We start from the raw sequence: 23,000 nt of genomic DNA, 5'->3' as shown, positions 1-23,000 counted from the left end.
ATTTTTTCAGTTCCATTTTCTTCCTCTCCTTCTTGGAGTCCTATGATACGAATATTGGATCTTCTGTTGTTGTTCCACAGATCTCTGAGGTTCTGTTCATTTTTTTTTACAGTCTGTTTAATTGCTGTTATTCATATTTTGTGAATTCTATTGATCCATTCTCAAGTTCACTGATTCTATCCTCTGTCATCAATCTACTATTGATTTCATCCAGTGATTTTTAAATTTATATTATTGTATTTTTCATTTTTATAATTTCCATTTTGTTCTTTTTTATAATTTGTATTTCTTTTCCGAGATTCTATATTTTTTCATTTGTTTCATGAGAATTTCTAATTGTTGTTTAAGCATTTTTATGATAGCTGCTTTAAAATCCTTGTCAGATAATTCCAACATCAGAGTCATCTCAGTGTTGACATTAGTTGATTATCTTTTTTTAAAACTCACGTTGTGATTTTCCTGGTTCTCGGCATGACAGGTGATTTTTTTATTGTGTCATGGACGTTTTGTTAAATATGTTAGCCAAACAGAGAAGGTTCAGTCAGGAAAGTTTATAGGTTTCAGAGCAGAAATTTGAGGGCATTCTTATCCAATGGACCTAATATTTTTTCTCTGAAACAGAGATGCAGCATAAAAGCCCAGACACTGAGTTTGACATTCTTGGCTATGAACCCCAGCTGTTAGACCTTTAGCAAGTCAAGTAATCCCTCTATGCCTCAGTTTCCCATAGAAGGGAAATAACAATAGCGTATATCCTCATAGGAATGTTATGATGATTAATTGAAATGAAATCATATTTGTGAAGTGCTTAGAATCAGGTATTACATAAGTGTTTGTACATAAAACTTTCTCATAGGGTTCTTGTATTAAATGAAATAAGTTTGCTAAGCACTTTGCTTATCAAACTGCTCAGTATTCAGCATTCAAAAAATAGACAATCATTTTCCTACTTATTCTTTTCAGCCTTAGGCTGTTTTCTTGAATTAAAATCATTGGTCAAAATTTGCCAAACTCAGCTGAATCCTGTGCCTTTGGTAGAGAGGGTCGAGGTGAGAGTGGGCATAGGCATCTGGAACCAGTGTGGGTAGGAATAGTGGGGATGGAGCAACTGAGTATGAGGAATTTCAAAACGCCTACCTCAGTGCACTTTCTGCTGCAGTGCTCTTTGCCTGCAGTGTTCTATGCAACTTTCTGCCTTTCTTTTCCATAAGCCTGCGTGCTCTCAGGGTCAGGACCAGCAATAAGAGAAGGTTCCAACCTCTTCACATCACAACATGCCCTCCATGTTGCAACATACACCCTCTCCCAAAGTAACATTTGAGTGTCCCTGAGAAAACCATCGTTTTGAAGTGTCTGAAATATGTTCATATGAGCAGTCAGCTACATCAATCGTGAAAAAACCCCTCTTAGTTCTATTTGTTTTGCAACAGTGGGAAAATCATACGACCTTTCATCATGGTAGTCAAGGAATACAAAGAAGAATTTGGAGTGCCATCTCGTGGAGCGAGCTGCTATTACCACTTAGGAGTTACAAAAAGCCACCAGTGGGAGCTGAGTGTGTTTTTTTAAATATCCTCAAGGCCCAGCCTGGAAGAAATGCTTGAAAATTACTTGCTGAATAAACGAATGAATGAGAGAAGGGGATAGGGATGAAGTGGAGACTTGCTTTGGAAAGTTATTGGTAAGATGGATGTCACCTTGATAAAACGTCTAATGCCCTGGCCATTGTTGGTTTGGAGGCCTTTAAAAATGGTGTTGTAGGGTACCCTGAGGTATTATTATGTACCTGCAGTAGAGGAAAATGAGGCATAAAATATTTGCATAAGTAAATCAAGGGCTACCAACTTTTCCATGTTCTGGTCTTGGCAATGGTAGATGAGTAAACTACCTGATGGTGTTAGTCTCTTCCTGTAAGTATCAGTGTGCTACGAATTAATAAAGCATTGAAAGAACATGAAGGGGCTTCCCTGGTGGCGCAGTGGTTGGGAGTCTGCCTGCCAATGCAGGGGACACGGGTTCGAGCCCTGGTCTGGGAAGATCCCACATGCCGCGGAGCAACTAGGCCCGTGAGCCACAACTACTGAGCCTGCGCGTCTGGAGCTTGTGCTCCGCAACAAGAGAGGCCGCGATAGTGAGAGGCCTGCGCACCGTGATGAAGAGTGGCCCCACTTGCCGCAGCTAGAGAAAGCCCTCGCACAGAAACGAAGACCCAACACAGCCAAAAATAAATAAATAAATAAATTTTTAAAAAAAATTTATCCTTCTATAAAAAAAAAAAAAAAAGAAGGAAAGAACATGAAGAATAGGTTTGCTTCTGAGCTGGTAGGTGCTCTCTGTGTTCTAGAAGGTTGAACTAAATGAAATTGACAATGAACTATTTTGACTTGTAACAATGTTAATTTCATACAGGATTGGCCTAATATTTCAAATTAGTTCATGTAACAAATTTATTCTGGACATACAATAGGTCTAGATGCTGTGCTAGGCCCTGAGCATACAGAGACGAATAAGACATGGGTCTTGACTTCAATTGTCTCACCATTAAGTGGGGGAAGTGGACACTTCTTAGATAACATGCCTTGTATTCTAGTCATTTCTGTTAAGTGCCAACTGTGTGAGGTTAAGCCAAACTCTGTGGAGGTGCTACGGGAGCTCTAGGAAGGCATAACAATTTGGCGTGGCGGATAAGAGCACGGCCTCTGGCTCCAACTTGTCTGTGTTTGAATCTTAATTTTGCTACTTACCAGTTGGATGACTTTGGGCAAAGTACTAAACTTCTCTATACCTCAGTTTCCTCATCTATAAATTGGGAGAATACAGTGCCCTCTTCATATGAATGAAGTCAGGATTAAATGAGCTAATATGTACAAAGCCCTTGACTAGCTTCTGGTAAGTGCTGTATAAGTTTTAGCTCTCAGCATCATCGTCATCATCAGGATCATCATCATCATCTCTATTGCTAGAGAGGAAGCATTTGAGGTGTGTTTTGTAGGGTGAGCTAAACTTCACTATTAGTTCTTTCACTTTTTAAGTTTAAAAATAAGTTACTGGGACTTCCCTGGTGGTGCAGTGGTTAAGAATCTGCCTGCCAATGCAGGCGACACGGGTTCGAGCCCTGGTCCGGGAAGATCCCACATGCCATGGAGCAACTAAGCCCATGCACCACAACTACGGAACCTGCGCTCTAGAGCCCGCGAGCCACAACTACTGAGCCCACGAACCACAGCTACTGAAGCCCGCTCACCTAGAGCCCGTGTTCTGCAACAAGAGAAGCCACTGCAATAAGAAGCCCACGCACCGCAGTGAAGAGTAGCCCCCGCTCGCTGCAGCTAGAGAAAGCCCGCGTGCAGCAATGAAGACCCAACACAGCCAAAGAATAAATAAATAAATAAATTAATTAATTTTTTTTAAAAAGTTACTTATTGCGGTCATACTTTTACTAGTTCCTATGAGGAATGGGTAGAAACCATTATCTCCTCCCTTCTAGTAGATCATCATCTCCTTCAAGTCTGGTCCTGAGACAGGAGCTAGAGCAAAGGAGTGGCACAATGAAAGGACAGAGGACAGTAGTACTGGTGTCACTGGACTGTGTGGTACATGGGGCTTGTGTTGAGCATGGAAGATTATTTGAATCTATCCATGTACACACTTGTAAAGGTAAAACCCCTTCTGGGTTGGCTTTAACAAAATCAACTGAAAAAACTAGAAAGAATCTTAACAAAATAAAGGCATGGGTGTGTCCTACTGCTGGCATATAGTACCTTAAGTGTGTTCTGTAGACACTTCATGGATGCTGAATGATCTGTGTTCTCAAGTTGTGAAATCACCCCTCCATAAAATACAGTTTGTATTAAATTGCTTAATCCTAAATTATTTTTTGTGCCTTAGCAAAAGTGTTGACGGTTAAGAAGGAAGATTATAAACATAAACTGTTATGGAATATGGACAGTCCAAATTTTACTTTGGTTGTAATGCCTTAGCCACTTAACAATATATTGTAGCATGGCTTTATGAAAAGTGGATAATGTTCATCATTTGATTGTTCAGTATTTCAAAGTTCTTAGGCTAATGGGCAATTGTTACTGATGTTTAATGTTTCTTAAAATGTACAAGTGGGAACAGTGACATGTTTGCTCCCCTCCCCCATCACCGCCCACTTGGTCCCAGAGACTTGGGAAACCCATCTGCCTTACTCATCAGTAAGTCCAACTTTGCTCCTCTGTCATCTAGGGTCCCAGTGAGATCAGGATTTCTCTGGAAGGCCCGCATGTGACCTCACTGGAAGGAACAGCACTGTGCATCGGGACCAATTCCCGGGCACAGTACAGACTGTGGGCAGCACAGGCCATAAGGGTGAACTAACTAATTTCATGGTTCTATTTGTATTAACTTGCTTCCTGGAATCCTGATCCCTCTTTAAATTTTACGTGGCTACTATCATTTGCCTTTACTGAGTATCAACTGATCACCTCTTTCGCTTTTCAGTGAAGCCCTTTTTCTGGACTAAATATAGACCAACCATCACCTTGAACTCACAATGACGCAGCAGTTAGCTCAGTGGGGAAATAGTCTTCTCTGCTTCTGTGGTTTGAGCCCACTATATATACGTTCATAACTAGCTTTGCCAGCAAGACTCAATGAATGACACTTTGTCTAGATTCCTGTTAGGAACCAATAGTATGAGAGGTAACACCAGTCTAACACAAGATCTATATTATGTGTAGTTAGAGTACTTTGTCGATTTTAAAAGTTACCAAAGCTAATGACCTGTTAAATAGATCACAGAGGTAAAAGAAAGAGTGGCCAAAACCATAGTAGATCAATTTGTGTTAGAACTTGAGATTCTAATTTACCATCTGGCTAATAGAACATGCTTTTGAATAGAAAATGAGACCCAACCTCTGGCCATCTTTATTACATCTTTGCAACTCACTCAAAAAACTAGCAAAGTTTGCTCATTGCCTGTGCCAAACATGGTTGAAAACAGCACGGAGTTAAAGCACGGGCACACAAAATACATAATAATTGAAAATAGACAGTATCAAAATTCTGTCTGGGGGGACTTCTCTGGCGGTCCAGTGGTTAAGACTCCGCACTTCCACTGCAGGGGGAATGGGTTCGATGCCTGGTCAGGGAACTAAGCTCCCGGAAAAAAAAAAAAAAATTCTGTCTGGGCAAAACCTTTGCTGTCGTTGGGGGGGGCACTATAATTTGAGAGTACAAATTCAGCAGTGATGAGATGTAAGGTATCAAGCTCCCTATGCTCGCCCTTCACCTAACCAGTTATTCCTGTGTTGTAGTCCTTCCTGTTGCATTCTGGAAGAAGGGAAGCTCAGAAGATTGCTCCAGATCTAGAAATAATACCAACAATAGAGATGATAATAATATTAGCAGCTCCAATTTCTGGAACCTTTTCTCTGGTTGGGTGCTTAAAATGTGTTACCAGGTTTAGTTCTTGCTAAAGCCCTGAGACATAGGTACTTTTATTCTCCTCATTGTAATATTCGAAAAACTTCCTTTTAAAGAAATCATCAATTTATGTTTTCTCTGAAAGCACAGAGAACAAAACCTAACCAATCAATAGCAAAAATGAAGGCTCTTTCTACTTTTCACTTTAAATGGATCTGTTATCACGGCCTCCGCAGAATTTAGCAACCCAACCTTGATGTTCTAAATCCTTCCAAACTGAGTTTGCTCCCTTCCTTTCAGAGAGAAAAGCTTCTTTCTCTTCCAGAATCACGACAGTCTCCTTTCTCCTTGTCTACTCCATCCTGAATGTCAGGGAAAGAAGAGAGGGTGTTCCCATGTTTATCCACTGATTACTGCCCTCAAATGGCTTATAATTATTTCTGGAGGTACAGTGCCAGGAAAATTTGACTATCCTACAGCTGTTGATACACAAAAGCATCACATATAGGGTTGCCAGTTTTAGCAAATAAAAATAGAGGATGCCTAGTGAAATATGAATTTCAGATAAAGAACAACAAAATTTTTTAGTATAAGTATGTCCCAAATATTGCATGGGCCATACTTATACTAAAAAAATTCATTGTTATCTGAATTTCAAATTTCACTGGGCATCCTATATTTTATCTGGCAGTCCTCAATGTTATTTATAATTTCCAAGTTATATAAATGAAATACAGCAGTAAGGCCAATTTTAACTTGTTTCGTTATAGTGGGAATCCTACAGAATGAGCTGCACTTCCTTAGAGGCAAATGAGCAGCAGAATGTCCGATTTGGTTAATGGGCCATCAACTGAGTACAACCAAGTTAATAATAATTAATAATAATTTAATTATATTAAATAATATATAATAATTATTATTAATTATATCTTGCTTAAATAATTATTAATAATTAATAATCACTTAAGAGAAAGGAAACATGCTAATTATACATAGGATTGCGTCAAGGTCTCTTTAGTTTACTTATTTTAGTTAGTTTACTTATATAGTGTTTCAAGTCTGAAAGGGCTGTGCAGGACAATCAGTCTAGTGTTCCCCCCAAGATCCCCTACCCCGGCCCGGAACCCCATTCTTCCATTTCAGGGTTGCTGGCGAAAAGGTGGCAGGCCGATGGGGTGGGTTGGGGCTGAAGTCCAACCCTTGCCAAATCACACCCTCCCAGGCTGAGCCTGCTAAGAGCCGGTGCCTTTGGAAACTCATTTGCATAACACTAGACTGTTGGCCCCGATTCGCACAGACATTTAACACTTGTTTGCAGAGTCAGTACTGAGAGCCAAACACAAGTTAAGTTCCGGGAATACAGAGATGGATGGCACATGGTCACTTCCTTCTAGGAATGCAGAGTCTGGTTGACGATGGACAAGTAAAAAGATCACTACGAATGTGCCACGGTACGGGGTGTGCCCTGTGCACGATGAGGGTGCAGAGGAGGGGCGTGCTCTTTCAGCCTGGCCGCGGGAACTAAGAGGCCTGCTCAGAGAATTTGCAGCTTGAGCAGAATCCAGATGGAAGAATGGGGTTAGTGAGGTGGGAGTGGGTTGAGGGGAGAAAAGGCATTCCAGCGGGGAGGAGGGCAAAGCGGATGCACAGAGGTGTGAGATCAAATGCCAGGCTTTGGAAATTCTAGATACTCATTTTAGCTGTAGTGGGAGTGGGGCATTGGGTGCTGAATCATGACGGGTCTCTACAGAGAGAATGCAGTTGGGAAACACTGGATTAAACAGTGCCCTGTAGGGTGGTTTTGTTCTCTGCGATATTCTTCCCAGTGCCTAGAATAGTGACTGGCAAATAGTAAGCACTCAATACGTGTTGTATTAAATGAATGAATGAACGAGTGATTGCATGAATGGTAGGACTTGTCAGAACCTTCAATAGGCCAGTGTATGTTACAGATCTCAAAAGAGGGGTATAGTATGCAGAGTTTCTGCCTTATTTGACCACATAACTTTTTTTTGTCACTGAATAATACATTTTCAAAGACTATTGTTTTTTGGAACACGTTTGGGGAAATCATGTGCTAAAAAGGAGACCTGCGAATGAATAGCTATATGAATGAATATAAAGTGAGAGAAATCCAGGATAATGTTTCAGGGATTACACTTAGGAAAAATCATGTTCAACTTTGTAACCGGATGGCTGGTTGCAGGAGGGCAGCGTGGGCAACCAGGCACAAGGTGAGCCAGCCCCAGTCCCCGGGGGTTTTGCAAGACCTTTTCAGGGGCAGTAACTCATACTCACTTTTTCCTTTCCTGCATTTACAAGTCAGATTATACTCCAGCTAATCAGGAAGATACCCAGCTTCCCTGTGGGCCAGATGTTCCCACACCAATGCTAATCTCTGAAACAGTGGTCTCGAGATGATCACAGTTAACATTTATCAAGCACTAACTTTGCATCAGGCATTTTCTACATTTTATCTCATTGATTTTCCATGGCAGTCACGGGCATAATGATGCCGCAGTAACAATTACTTACTGAGTGTTTAAATCTGTGCCAGGCCCTGGGCTAGGCACACTTTACAGACATTATCTTGTTCATGCCTCGTAACAACCTGATCCATTTCTAATAAAACTGAGGCACAGAGAGGTTAGGGAACTAGTGCAAGGTCACACCGGTAGTAAGTGGCAGAGCAAGGACTTGAACCTGGGTCTTTCTTACACTAAAAGCCACATGCTTAACCACCCCACTACGCTGCTGTCAGGGCTACTATAGATATCGGGTTTTGCTGGAAAAACCTTGGCCAACCCAGTAATTCCTTTGCAATGCAGCTCCTGTGTCCACACAAACATATCTTGAAGAAAAAATCCTAACCTCAGTAACTACCGTGACATAGGATCCGCTTATGACTGCTTGCCAAGTAGCCATGGATTGAGTGTGTATCGTTGTTCTCTACGTGAGAGAGAAGCTTGGTGACAGCGTCATTGGATGAGAACAGTCAGCTGAGTTGTGCTCCGCGCTGATTCATACCTGCAGCTGACGCAGGATGTTGGCTCCCGCGGTGTCACACAATTAGACACCACCTGGGACAGAACCAAACCAAGCAAGTCAGGGCACTGCTGTGCCAGACCCCAAACTGCACAGTCCTTCCTACTCTTCCCACTGGAGTTCTAGGCTTCCATGAATCTGCTTCGTACCTTTTTTTCACATAGACCAAAATAAAAGGAAGTGGGCTGACGGGGAGGATTAATGAGATGTCACCTCCTAGGCTGTTGGCACGGAGACTGGCTACTTGCGAGATTTTTTTTTTAAACTATCCTACTTGCTCTCGTTTTTTGAACATAAAAGCATTGATTCCCATCATTGCCTAGTCTTTGTAGATGAGTTAATATGAATGGCATGTTTTTTTTTTAATAAATTTATTTATTTATTTATTTATTTATTTATGGCTGTGTTGGGTCTTCGTTTCTGTGCGAGGGCTTTCTCTAGTTGCGGCGAGCGGGGGCCACTCTTCATCGCGGTGCGCGGGCCTCTCACTATCGCGGCCTCTCTTGTTGCGTAGCACAGGCTCCAGACGCGCAGGCTCAGTAGTTGTGGCTCACGGGCCTAGTTGCTCCGCGGCATGTGGGATCTTCCCGGACCAGGGCTCGAACCCATGTCCCCTGCATTGGCAGGCAGATTCTCAACCACCGCGCCACCAGGGAATCCCCCTGAATGGCATGTTTTAAAATTTATAGTAAAGTATAATACATATACAGAAGATTGCATATGTAATTAATGATTAATGTTTACATGCTGAACACACCTAAATAATGACCACCTAGATGAAGAAGCAGAACATCAACAGCTCCCCAAAAAGAGCCACTCTGGTCACTAACTTCTAAGGGTAACCTCTATCCTGACTCTGAACAGCATAGAAGTTAAAAGAAACTACATGTCAGACATGAAATTTGGGCCGTCTGACTCCAGAGCTTATACATCAGATAATACATGCCTAAAAAACTGTAAAACTTTCCAAATTCCATAGAGAGAAGAATGTTTCTAGTTTTAAGAAAGTGTTTGATGGTGTCTGAAGGTAAAGTGATAGGTGCCTAAATAGCCGGGCCTGAAAGGGTGGCTGTGAGTAGAAAGGGGCCGGTGGGTGATGCTGGGTTTCCAGGACGCTGTTCCTGAGGGGGCCGATGACAGTCGTGATCTCAAAGGGCTAAGGACCAAGTCCCAAACGTCTGTAACTTTGCAGTCCCTCCGGAGGCCCCCTTCTCTGGGCAGGTATCCCCACAAAGGAAGCTGCCAATGAGGAAGCTTAGTTGGCCAGCTAGCACGGGTCTTAAATGCAACCAGGTTTTATGGGGCCAAGATGACCCTTGGCCGTGCTAATACAATCACTGCCAGGCTCTGCACTATATCTCTAGTCTCTAATCCTCCAGATTCCCTCAGCAATAATTATCCCTTTTCACAGGTGAGAAAATCGATGCTCAGTAAGGATAAATGCCCTGGCCAAGGTCACACAGCTTGTAAATGGCTGGACCAGGATGTCCATGTCTGTTTTGACTACAGCTTCTGCTTGTAGCCATCCTACTCCAAGCTTGAAACACCCCTTAGCTTTGCAGAGAGTTGCTTTACTGGGGAATCCTTAACTGTGGCCCCCAAGATTTCAAGTTGATGTCTTGAATTTCTGCTCTTTGGGGGATGGTTCAGAAGGAATTTTCAGGGCGCCAGAATGATCATTGAGCACATCATTTACTACTGATGATACCAAAAAAAGGCTAAAGTATCCATTAGGATCTCCCTTCCCAAAGTCTGGTCTGTGAACCCGCGGCATGAAATGAAGGATCCCAGGCCTGTGAGAATTAACATTTTACCGAGATACCCAGGGGATCTGTACACACATGAAAGTATGAGAAGCAGAGTTGAATGCCAGAACACCACGTTCAGTGTACTCTGCTCAAAATGGGTTTATAGGGAACTTATATCTGTCTTGGGTAAAAGACATGGAAACTAAGAGTGAGATTATTGCTCTTATTTTAAGAGGCAGAAAAGGAAGCTGCATCCTCCTTGCTGAGGCAATGGGAAGTTGCGAGAAGATTCTAACGGGAACAACCTCCCTCGTTCACTTTGCTTTCTTTGCAGGCACGTGCTGTCATTAGCATTAATTGCATTTACAGTATTCGCACACCTGCTGGGGAAAATAGACACCTTAATTTCTTGCAGTGTAAGGAAACATCAGCCATCTCAGCTCTGCCTTTGCAGACATTATAAATCACGTGCAACGTCAAAAAGATATTTAAATTCCCTTAACATGGGCTGCATTATTTGGCTTAGAGTAGCATTCTGGCTAGCAACAGAGAAAGAGGTTTGCCCTGAAATTATGTCAGTGGGGAGGTGGGAACTGCTACTCTGAGAGGGTTTTCTTCCTGCTTTCTGAGTCCTTTTGTCATCAGTGAACTGACGACTGTGCAGTTGTTAGCCTTCCGGAACCTCTCGCTCTGTGAGATGATAAAGTTGATATCCTCTAAGAAACAGCACATCCCAGAGTCATTCATTCATTTAGCCAGTAAGTATTTATTGATCACCTACTATGTAGCAGGCACAAATCTAGGTGCTAGACAAAACGGTGACCAGATCCTTGTTCTCGTGGGTGAGACAGACATTTAACAATTAATACCCACTTTACATTTTTAAAAATGTAAGTATTGGTGTCAGATGCTCTTCCACAGAGGCACAGGATGCAGTGGGCGTAGGGGCTGTCCATGAACCAGTTGTGTGGACATGGGGGTGGGGTTAGGAAGAACCTTCTGGAGGTATGACATTCAAACTAAGGTCTGAAGGATGAATGGGAGAGGAAGAATCAAGATGGCAGAGTAGTAGGACATGGAACTCACCTCCTCCCACTAATACATCAAAAATACATCTACAGGCCTCAAGGAACAGTTCTCACAGAATGCCTACTGAACACCAGCAGAAGACCTTGAACACCTAAAAGGACAAGAAAGATGAAGGATGAATGGGTGTTAACTAGGTGAATTAGGCAAGAGTAGAGTAGGGATGGGCATTTCATTTCCAGCTGGGGAAATAGCACATGCAGAGTCCCTTTGGTGGGAAAGAACATGGAACATTCAAGGATCTGAAACAAGTCCAGGAAGGCTTGAGAGCAGAGAGAAAAAAGTTGCGTACGAGCCAGATCATGCAGGGTCTTGACAGTCGTCTTGGGGGTGGTGATGCTATCTCGGGGGCAATGGGGAGACATGGAAGGGTTTTCAGTGGGCTCAAAGAGATTATGACTTGTTCCAGGCCTCACAGCTGTTAGGGGCAGAGTGAAGATTCAAATCCAAGCCCATCTGACTGCTGAACCAGCTCTCTTAACCGTGACAACATAGCACTTCTCTGTTTTCATGTGGCTACATTTTTTCTGGAATTTCCTTCAGGCCATCTCTAACTCACATTGTATACCTTGATTTGTTTTGAAATATGTCTTGGCTTCTTTCCGCTATATGACAATTGGGCATGGGGTCAGAGTGCCTGGCACGGTATGAGTGACATGAGGGAGTCCGACTTTCCATGTCAAATAAGCTGGTGGAGTGTATACTAGAGGACAGGATCACAGAGTCCTACCTGGACAAAGGCAACACGTGTAATGAGTTTCTGTAAGGGGAAGCCATGCTTAATAGGTCTGACAGTCTTGAAGGGATGACTAAGCAAGCAAATAGGGGAGAGACAGTACATGTAATAATCATCACACCGGCAGGCATGCAAGGCATTTTTATTCTTGCCTTTGAAAAGCACTTTGACATAGCAAATTGTTACGGAGTCCATACAGCTCGCGGCACGATAGGCCAATCAATTGAGAGACAAGGTGTTCGGGCAAGGAATGGTGACTTTATTTGGAAAGCCAGCAGATTGAGAAGATGGTGGACTAGTGTCCCAAAGTGTCCCATCTTGCCCCAGGTCAGGATGCTAAGTTTCTTTTACAGAGCAAAGATGGGGAGGTGGGAGGTAAAATTAAAAAGGCAATAGTTATTGCAAATATTTCCTGGTTCCTGCCAGACTCCGGGGGAGATGTGTTAATGTCTTCTTTCCTGCTGCCATTCACAGGTGAGCCTGGTCAGGATGTTTCCTATGAGGGTAAATGAAGGTATTTTAGCTTAACTTCATTGCTTAGGAGGCAGGGTCCTGGGAGATGGGCCATTAAGTATACTTTAAGCTATAGGCAACATCCCTTTAGTGATTAACTTGTAGCAAAAGCAACGGAATACAAAGGTCAAAGTTAAATAAACAGATGGGATATGGAGTCAGATTTGTTCTTCCCTATTACACTGGACTGCTGTGAGCACTAAATGGGATAATGTGTTATTTTTTATATGTAAATTTATTTATTTATTTATTTATTTATTTATTTTTGGCTGTGTTGGGTCTTTGTTGCTGTGTGTGGGCTTTCTCTAGTTGCGGCGAGCGGGGGCTACTCTTCGTTGCGGTGTGCGGGCTTCTCACTGCGGTGGCTTCTCTTGTTGCGGAGCACAGGCTCTAGGCACGCGGCTTCAGTAGTTGTGACACGTGGGCTCAGTAGTTGTGGCTTGCAGGCTCTAGAGTGCAGCCTCAGTAGTTGTGGCACACAGGCTTAGGTGCTCTGCGGCATGTGGGATCTTCCTGGACCAGGGATCGAACCCGTGTCCCCTGCATTGGCAGGCGGATTCTCAACCGCTGTGCCACCAGGGAAGTCCTAGGATAATATATTATTAACTCATTTTGCAGATAAGGAGAGAGGCTCGGCAAGGTCACAGGACTTCTCCAGCTTACATATTAAGCAAGTGGTGGAACCGATATCCAAAGCAAGGTCCCTCCAACTCTTGAGTTCTTTTTTTTTTTTTTTTTTTTTTGCCATTCAGAGGCTTAGTACATGTTTATTGTGTTGAGTAGATCCTTGCTATAAATGTGAAGGAACTGATTGAGAAGAGGAGTAACAGCCATCTCTCATAGAACCCCAGATTTCCTCCTGGCCTCTGTGTTGCCTTTTGAATCCCCAAGAAGGTGCATTTAAACCCATCATCTAATTTGATAAAGGTACAGTTAATAGCAGTTTATAAAAGAGACTCTTGGAACACTAAGAAAGAGGTTGGAAAACTTTTTCCGTAAAGGGCTGGACAGTAGATATTTTAGGCTTTGCAGCCTCTGCTGTAACGTTTCAACTTCGCCACTGTAATTAGAAAACGGCCACAGACAATGCAGAAACAAATGGGCTTGGCTGTGTTCCATTAAAACTTTGCTTAAGGACCCTGACATTTGTATTTCATATAACTTTCATGTGTCATGCAACATTATTCTTCTTTTGATTTTTTTCAACAATTTAAAAATGGAAAAAACATTCTTAACTTGTGGCTGGGCACAAGCAGACGGCAGTGGACTGCGTTTGACCCCGGGCCACACCACAGTTTGCCGACCCCAGCACTAAGACGATCAGCAGAGGCCTAAGGGCGCCCACTTAGGAACTGTTGTACGAGTTTTTAAAAGGTGTGTGTTTCCATCAGCAAGGGTTAGAGCTTTGCCCTATACCCAAATTTTATTTCAGGTGGAACAATAGAATTTGATTTTATTCCACTAGCGTATCAGAGCGTTAATTACACATGCTTTCATCTTGAAAAGCTGCCAAGAGTCCATTGGCCCGGGTTCAGGGTTGACATGCTTCCTAATCATAGTTGGTTCCTGCGCTGCTGGGCTGTCCTGGTGGGGCCTGGATCTGAGGCTCCCGAGGCAAAGGAAGGGGCTTCTCAGCTCAGGGTACAAGCTAGAAACACAGTCAGCAAACGCTACTCATGCAGGCGGGAAAGACGCTCGTTTGGGACAACTGGATCCGAAGAAGTGACAGTGTCTTCCTTTCCTCTGTGCCTTGAGCGCAGGGTGGGAAGCAAGGTATCTGGCTGGTAACCACTTGCTTCTTTCTAAAGAGCAACCAGCTGACGGTGTGAGCACTTACTGTACTTCTGCTGCCCTGATTCAGCCACTTCTCCAGCTCTGTTTTTTCTCTGCCCAGTACATAAATGCAAGAGTGACATGCTGTCCCGTGGCTGAGGATGTATTCTTAGCACCAGATGGAGCACAGAACTGCAACTTACCATGTGGGCAAAGCATGCAAGGCCTTGCTTGACAGCTGGTGAATTCAAGGCAGGGAGCGGGTGGTGCATCAAGGGAAGGATGCCAACTCTTCAGTATCCGCCGAAGCAGCCCCTTGGGTTAAGGTTCATGGTTTAGGATCGAGGATAATACTATGAATGAGGATGCTAATTAACTGTTACCAGAACATTCAATCCCCAAACAAATGTTGACTTTAAGGTCTTAGCATCCAATTACCTTGCTTGCTGTACAGGAGACACAGTCTTTACAGATACAAGAGCCATGCTTTTGTGCACAGGCAAATGTAGTGGATGTGACGTGGAAGGACTGCTGATATTCGTGGAGTGAGCCATGTATCTATCCCCAAACCAGCAAGGGCACACAGGTTCCCAGCTAGAGGAGTTCCAGGTATTAAGACCACCTCAAATAGGGGAAACCCCTCCGTTATATAGGATATGTTATATATGTATGTATGAGATATAATATATACTACATATATTATATGATGTGTGTAATATGTATATTTATATTATATATCTAGGTAGATAGACTATAACTAGAGAAAGTGGAGCCCTCTGCTTGGCTCAAAGCAAGTTTGGGAAAAAATAGGTTTATGTATATGTTTATGTGTCCATATGCATATTATGTATATATACATACATGTTGATGTGTATATATTATATAAAATGTATATGCAATGTAATATATATACATATATTTTTTTGTATTGTGTATTATATATACATGCACGTATTTTTCCCAAGCTGGTTGTGAGCCAAGTAGGGGGGGACTCTGTTGTCTCTAGTTATAATGAGATATGATGAAAAACTCAGCCAGTTTGGGAACTATCCCTTTATAAATCCAGAATATCTTCCAGAATTCTGTAGTCGGCTGTGAAAACAATTATATTAACTTGTGAGCAGCCCTACGAGGCTTGGAAACCCAGGGGCTGAGAGTGCTCCAGAAGTGAGTGTACAGGACTAGGCCTACTAGGCAGTTCTGCCCCTAAAGGTGTCCTCATTTTAAACCATCGAATTATATACTTTTTAAAATAATTAATTAATTACTTAATTTTTGGCTGCGTTGGGTTTCACTGCTGCGTGTGGGCTTTCTCTAGTTACGGCGAGCGGGGGCTACTCGTCGTTGCGGTGCGCGGGCTTCTCATCGTGGTGGCTTCTCTTGTTGCAGAGCACGGGCTCTAGGCCCGCGGGCTTCAGTAGTTGCAGCACGCAGGCTCAGTAGTTGTGGCTCGCGGGCTCTAGAGCGCAGGCTCAGTAGTTGTGGCGCATGGGCTTAGTTGCTCCACGGCATGTGGGATCTTCCCAGAGAAGGACTCGAACCCGTGCCCCCTGCATTGGCAGGCGGATTCTTAACCACTGCACCACCAGAAAGTCCTGGGTCCTCGTTTTAGACCTGGACTTCCTAATGGATGGCATGTCTAAGGGAGATTTAGTGAACTCAGGAAGCTTGTAATCCAGGTCAAGATTCGCTACTATTATAACCATTATTCTATGCCAGATATTGCATTAGGCACACTTTTAGGTGTTATTTCACTTAATCCTCACTATAAGTCCATGCAGTAAGTGCTGTGATTATCGTCCCCATTTTACAGTGAGGAAACTGAGGCAGTGAGAGGTTAAGTAACTTGCCCACATTTCCACCTTGCAAGTGGTGGAGCCAGGATTCATACCCAGAAAGTCCAACTGCAGATGCCAAGATGTTAAACCCAACCCCACGCTGCCTCTTCAGAGGACAGAATCTGAGCTCCTCCTGTCCTACAGGTGGCAAAGGAATGCGGTACATTTGGAGAAGAACGTAGGTCCTGTCTTTCAACAGCCAGCTTAAGGCATTTGTTCTTCATCTGATCAGTCTTGCTCTCATTCCAAAAATCTAGTTCTCACAACAGTGGATGAAATTAAAATGAACTCACTGCCCTTTGTTCATACTCTCATTTCATGAGTACTTCTCGTATGTGCTGGGCCTGTAAGTGGAGGTTTCATTGGAAGTGGCATCTATGAAATTCTTCCACGTATACTTGGTTATCAAGTCAAAGGACATGGAGGAGTGATAAACACGGAAGTGCTCCCTGGAGTCAGGTGAAGGTATGAGACTGCCACACACAAGTGTCTAGGGCTGTGCTAGCCAATAAGATAGGCACTTAGGCACGTGTGGCTAGTTAAGTTTCAGTTATTTGTAATTAAATGAAGTTAAAAATTCAGTTCTTCAATCCCACTAGCCATGCTTACTTGTTCAATAGCCGCATCTAACTTGTGGCTACCATATTGGACAGCAAAGGTATAGAATATTTCCATCATTGCAGAAAGTTCCACTGGACAGCACAGATCTAGAGAGAAGGGAAGGAAGAAGAAGAGAAGAGAGGTGTTGACAGAATCTTGGGTACTACCCATGATTAGAAGTTTGAAGTAGAAAATGAGACCGTCAAGGAGACAGAAGAGGGGATGGAGAAGCTGGAAAGATAAGCAAGATAACGTGTGGTCAGGAAAGCCCGGAGTGGGGGAATATCCAACAGCAAAGTGTAGTTCTCAATGTCAAGTGCTGGCAAACAGATCTTTTGAAGTCTAGTTGAAAAATACCCTCTGGGCTTGATAAATAGGAGGACACTTGGTGCCACCTTGGTGGGCATTGATGGTGGGGCTGCTTTATGACAGACACTGTGCTGGACAGTGGAGGGCCCGGCCCCAGCTCCTGCTCCCAAGTCTAGTGGGGCACACATCACACTATTCATCTGCTTTTTTTTTTTTAATAAATTTATTTATTTTTGGCCGCGTTGGGTCTTCATTGCTGCACGCGGGCTTTCTCTAGTTGTGGCGAGCAGGGGCTACTCTTTGTTGCGGTGCGCGGGCTTCTCATTGCGGTGGCTTCTCTTGCTGTGGAGCACAGGCTCTAGGTGCGCGGGCTTCAGTAGTTGTGGCAGGCGGGCTCAGCAGTTGCGGCTCGCGGGCTCTAGAGCACAGGCTCAGTAGTTGTGGCGCACGGGCTTAGTTGCTCCGCGGCATGTGGGATCTTCCCGGACCAGGGCTCGAACCCGTGTCCCCTGCATTGGCAGGCGGATTCTTAACCACTGCGCCCCCTGGGAAGTCCCTTCTTTTGCTTTTTGAGAGCCCAACTTGCCACCGGCTTTAACAGTGTGGACGGCAGCATGACTCCTGACCAGCCTGCTGCCTCCGTGGCCCTTTCAAAGCCTTTGGCCTTGAACATTTCCAAAGCCGTTCCAGGAGTGGTGAAGTGCTCAGAGCTCTGGGGGAGCAGTCCTATTTAATTCAAAAGTTATGACTGAGTTTGGTAATGAGAGTAAAAAATCGTGTCTGTGACCTTTGTCAAATTCGTAAGTAATCGTTAATAAGAAATGAATGGCAGCTGAGGGAGGACCAGGCAGCATGGTAGAGAATATTAAATCTCAAGGACCATAAAAAGCATGGGCAGGGGCCCTCTGAGTTGACTTAAATGAACCCCCTGGGGTTCTTTCCAGCCCACTTAACATGATGATTCTGCTGAGATCAGAGCCAGAGAGGAACATAAATCTGCACGTTCAGGATTTTTGACCCAGTGTCTCTGATAGTGCGATGTATGTCCAGACACGTGTTCCTAGAAGCTGGAAGAAAGTTGAGGTCTCATGTTGACCTGTCCTTGTTCAATTGTGCCAGGATTTCTTTTCCTTGTAGCTTTCAAGGCATCACTTTCGGTGGAGTGTTAGAGGGCCAGGGTTCACACAGTTTAGATGTGGGTTCTAATCCAGCTCTGCTGTTGACTCAGTGACCTCTTGCTGAAGTCCCTCTGGTACATTAGTTTACCGGAGGCAAACTGGAGGCCTTGACAGTAGTTGAAGTGGAGGCCGGGATGAGGTGAGGTGGTGTAGACCAAGGCAAGCCTTGTAGCCCTCAGTCTTCTAATCTGCAATGCGTTGCCTGTTAATTTCTTCCTTTGTTTTGGCCACACTCCCCAAGACCATACCCCACCCACATTGGGTTCTGGAATCTCAGTTCTCTAAGGGGGCTGCAACCTTGCAAAGTGGGACTAACACCCAGGTAGGCTTGAGATGGCTGCCTGGTCCCTCTTTGCAAGCATCGACACTGGAATGGGATGGTTCATGTAAAGAAAACACTTTCAAACCCTTGCAAAGGTTTTCTAGTCCTTGCCTTTCTCTGTGGCACACACATGCACACATACACAGACGTTCAAACCATACAGCAGCACCTTTTCTGCCTGTTCAGCTTAGGATGGATGCAAGGAATTGCTGAAGGAGGTCAGATGTGCTAGGGGAACACGTGTAAATAACTTTGATCTGGATTAACTGTGCATTGTTTAGGGTCTGTGACACGAGCATCTCTAAGGTGAATAATGGTTGCTGAGGTTGGCAGAAGTTCAGGAACCAAACTGTTCCTTTAATTATAACCATCATCTCCCCACTTTCCCCCACCCAACAAGGCATGAAGAGCAGCTAGCACAGTTCCTGGCACATAGCAGGGACTAATCAAAGGCTGTGTTTATCCACGAAGTACCTGTGCTAATTGTTAGGAATAGAGAAGGGAAATGCGGGATCCAGACCTTCAGTATTAGCAGGAACAATTGCCATTTATTGAAGGCTTGTTAGGTGTCAGCTGCTTTACTCGAATCACCTCCCCTTAGCCTCCCAACAGCCCTGCATAGCCCCAGTTTACAGAGGAGGAACGGAAGTTCAGAGAGGTGACCTAATTGCTGCAAGTCACACAGCCCCTAAGTGGTGGAGTCCGTCCAGGTCTCCGGGACTCTGGAGGCTGTACCCTTTCCACTTGTACACACTGCGCTCAGGAAGTAAGACAGAGGAGACGATGAGGAGGCCGGGGTCAGGCCCCAGAGCGAGGCCGGCAGGGCTGCAGAACACAGGGTTAAAGGTCATCCCATTCCCCTTGTGACCCAGGGCTTGGGATCAACAAGCTTGGCCTTTGTAACTGCTCCACACATTATCTTTCTTCTCGGCCCATATTAGAACTTTATTCTTCCCATGTTCGCTAGCCCAGAGAACCAGGTGATGAGAAAAGCACACTTGAGGTGTCCGCGGGAGCAATGCCCTGCTTTGCTTAGTATAAATAGCTCCCTCTCAGCCAGTTGCCATAAATGGCATTTTACAGGGAAGGTGACCAGTTTGAAATAAGCTCTAAGGAGATGTCAGGGCACCAATATTCACTTGGTGTTTGCAGTGTTCCCGATCTGTTGCAAAAATTTAGGAGCATTTAGATCTTGAAGCAAAAGCGATTTCATCAGTTTCATGATATCATCCTCAGTTCTTGGTCTGGGCGTCTACAGTTAACCAGAAATTTGCTTCTTTACTTATGAATCAAAAGCCAACCATGACTTTGACCAACCTGCAATGAAAATTGAGTGCAGGCTATGTGCAGTAAACCTTTTTACCCTCTCGATTCCCACACAATACGAAAGGGCTGCAGTTTGCTCTTGGCTACTGGTTGGCCTTAAAGAGACCAGCCAGGAGATCGGCCTTCTGTTCCCCCAGACGTGGCGTGCGAGCACATTTGTATTAAAGTGAAGTAGGTGCAGTGCAGACCATCCCAAGATGGTTAAAAATGGGGAGGGAGGGGCATGAATTTATTCACATGAGCCGCTTTCCTTATTTTCCATTAGTAAATAGCCAAATAATTGATTGTGGGTCTATAATTAGCATAAATGAAATGACTGTTATAGATGATAGAATGCATATATCGATTTTGGCTGCATCCTTTAACAAGGATAAATGATTTTACTTCGGACAGATTTTGTAATCAAAACTTGCTACAAAGCAAAAAGAACTGCAGGACCAGAATGCTTCAGGGCAGGCCAAGGGGGCCAGCAGTTTGAGGAGGGAGCACGTGATATGCCAAGGGCTTTGCATTTCCTGTGTGAGGGGAGGGTAAGGCCCCATCATCTCAACCTTTAGTTGGTGGTAACTGAGAAGGGAGGGTCTGAGAGCCAGAAGAGAGCTGAGTTGAGAGCTTGGGTTCCGGGCACTAGGACCCAGGAACTTGCTCTGTTTCCCCCATCAGTTCAGCTGCCCAGTTGATGGCCTCTGGGCTGTTGATTCCCTTGACCGTGTCTGGGAAAGACTGTGCATGGAAAGGTCTAACCTAACCCTAACCCTAACCCTAACCCTAACCCTTGTTTGGAGAAGGCCTTGTGAACCCAGGGCAGGCCCCTTCTCCTAGCCAGGGTGTGTCCCCTCATTGTGTACACTGAGCAGGGAGGACCAGCTGCAAAGGCCCTCCAGGGTCTGATGGGAGGAGGAAGTACCGTGATGGCGGCAGTCAGGCGTGGCTTTGTCTGCTCCCGCGTTTTCTCCTCCCCTTACACCTTGACTTGGAGGGGCAGACACAGCTTCCTCATTCCTCCCAAGACTTCAGAGCTGAAGCATTATGTGGCATTGGTGTTCAGTGCTGCTTTTGCCGGGTCAGCCCAGGGGTCGACAGTACAGCCAGCTGGAGTCTAACTGACGTGGGTCCACATCTCGCCCCTACTACTTTTTTTTTTTAAATAAATTTATTTATTTTTGTCTGCATTGGGTCTTCGTTGCTGTAAGCGGGCTTTCGCTAGTTGCAGCAAGTGGGGGCTTCTCATTGCGGTGGCTTGTCTGTGTTGCGGAGCACGGGCTCTAGGTGTGCGGGCTTCAGTAGTTGTGGCACGCGGGCTCAGTAGTTGTGGCTCGCGGGCTCAGTAGTTGTGGTACACGGGCTTAGTTGCTCCGCGACCTGTGGGATTTCCCAGACCAGGGCTCGGACCCGTGTCCCCTGCGTTGGCAGGCAGATTCTTAACCACTGCGCCACCAGGGAAGTCCCACCCCTGCTACTTTTTAGATGTGCAGCTCTGGACTAGTCAACGAATCTTGCTTTTTGTCATGTCAGAAATGGGCGGGGTAACGGTACCAACTTCACAGCGTTGCCGAAGGAGTTGAATGAGATAATCCGGGTAAAGCAGCCCTCACAGAACCTGGCGTAGAGCTGGTCCTCAATCGGCTTTCTTCGCTTCCCACTCCCTTTCTGTCTTCGGCTTCCAGGTCTCCTCGCCCACCCCTCACTGCAGCACTCAGTACACGGGCTTCCTCGGTCATCCGAGCATTTCCGCGTCAGGGATGCTGAATTAGGCGCTGTTTGGCGGCCTCCAGCCTCTGTGCCTTCGCCAGCTGCCTCTTGGCTCACACTCATTTCTGGGCACAGAAGAGTCCGCAGAGAGCAGCCAGCTCTTCCTTCAAGCGCTTGCTGACATTTGAATGATGACTGAAAACAATCACAAGACAGTTATTTTTAGATTTTCTCAGAAACTCAGTGAGGTGCCACGCTGGATTGAAACTCACCTCTACAGTAATATTCAACACCTACTAAGTTAATAGAGTGGCAAGCAGCTTGGGAAAATAGCCAGTGACACACACACGGTAGGTGAAGCAGAAATGATGGCGGGGTGGGGTGTGAGGAGGGGGTAATGTTGGCACGGGGACCCCTGAGGTAGCAGTGATCAACATACAGAAAATGTAATGTGACCTGGGAGTCAAACCACAATGTCATACTTGTTCCTAGGGCAGCATGTGATTAGGCGCCAAGCCAGTAAGCGCCGCACCAGGTGTACACACAGGGTTGTTTCTCCTAGCTTCTATGCCCTGCCCCCATCCACCCCCTGCTCCCATCTCACAGCTTCTCACATACAGCTCTGTTATAGGACGCTCATCACAGCGCATTATTGTGGTTCAGGGAAAGAGACCTGATTGCAGGTTGTGGTGCCCAAGGAAGCCTTCATGGATGACAGGGGCTTAGTTCAGCCTAGAAGTAGATAAAGGATTGGAATTAAGACAAAGGGAAGGAGGGCATTCCAGATGGAGGATACAGTGGGAACACAAGCCTGAAGCCAGAAATATGCATGGTACATTGCCCCGAGGTAGCGGGGAGGAAGGATGGGCGGAGAGAAGGGGAATGGGCAGGACTGTAAATTCACCAGGATGACTGGAATGGGAAATTTGCAACCCACACTGAGTGATGCAATGGTGTAATTGTCCCCCAGGCAGCCTGGCATTCATGGAGACTGTGCTCTGCTAAAGGGCTGGGATGGGAGGTTGGGGGGGTGTTGAAATTAGTCAAGAGAAAGAAATTCTATAAGCTTTGCTAGGGCTTCCCACCCCAGTTAGAAACATATGGCCCTGGCAAGAGTCCTTGCTTTATTTGGATCCATTCCTTATCCTACCCTTTCTGTAAATTGTTAGGGAAAAAGCAAAAAGGCAGCTGGCCTGCCTGAAGGAGTAATCGTTAGCTAATGCTGCCATCTCCAGGAACCTGCTTGCTAATGACCAGCACCCAGCAGCCTGCTTCAAACTGTCTGCCAGGGCGGGCTCCTCCCCACGCCTCCCTCCAGCCCCGTCCCAATTATATTAACTTGTGAGCAGCCCTACGAGGCTTGGAAACAGACTGCGTGGCTCAAACCATAAAAAATTATAATTAATTATAATTAAAAATCTATTT

The 23,000-nt window shown here is 44.9% G+C and overlaps 1 protein-coding gene across 4 annotated transcripts in view; it reads left to right on the top strand.

Moving 5' to 3' along the window:
* FGF13 (fibroblast growth factor 13) overlaps nt 1-23,000 on the top strand; it is a 532,516-nt gene that overhangs the window by 391,213 nt on the left and 118,303 nt on the right. The gene's annotated exons all lie outside the window — the stretch shown is intronic.

Source organism: Balaenoptera musculus, chromosome X, assembly GCF_009873245.2.
Source record: "Balaenoptera musculus isolate JJ_BM4_2016_0621 chromosome X, mBalMus1.pri.v3, whole genome shotgun sequence".
In the NCBI taxonomy this organism is placed as follows: Eukaryota; Metazoa; Chordata; class Mammalia; order Artiodactyla; family Balaenopteridae; genus Balaenoptera; species Balaenoptera musculus.
Note: the sequence above shows the minus strand (reverse complement) of the source record. Positions and strands in the feature narration are given on the sequence as shown.